Raw genomic sequence first — 472 nt, 5'->3', positions numbered from 1 at the left:
ATCTTCTGACACTAGTGAGGATGGCACCACCGTTGGTGGGGATGCTGTACGTCTAGAAGCAGTGAGAATGACACTAAGGCTCTCCCCCCAGCCCCCGACTTGTCCCTCAGGATCCTCAGTCATCCCCTCCACTGCTCCCTTCCAATATTTCTGCATCGTCTCCTGTCTTCTCTTTAAGAAACATCAAATTCCCTGTCTGAGACCGTCTTACCCATGCTTTTGTAACCATAAGTTGATGGCTCCCAAATGGACATCTCTAGTCTAGACTTCTCTTCTGAATTTCAGACTTGCCCAGCTGACTGCTTTCTCCCATCTCCACTTGGAGGTCTCAGAAGCGCCACCAATTCTTCATTTCCAAGAGCTCACGCATATCTTCCCAAATCTGGCTTTCTTCCAGTGTTCCCTCTCTCGGGAATGGCATCTCCATCCAACTGCCCAAGCTATAAACCTGAGAGTCATTTTTAACATCCCC

Source organism: Pteropus vampyrus, unplaced genomic scaffold, assembly GCF_000151845.1.
Source record: "Pteropus vampyrus isolate Shadow unplaced genomic scaffold, Pvam_2.0 Scaffold399, whole genome shotgun sequence".
In the NCBI taxonomy this organism is placed as follows: domain Eukaryota; kingdom Metazoa; phylum Chordata; class Mammalia; order Chiroptera; family Pteropodidae; genus Pteropus; species Pteropus vampyrus.
The sequence above is the reverse complement of the archived record's forward strand: the minus strand, read 5'-3'. Positions refer to the sequence as shown.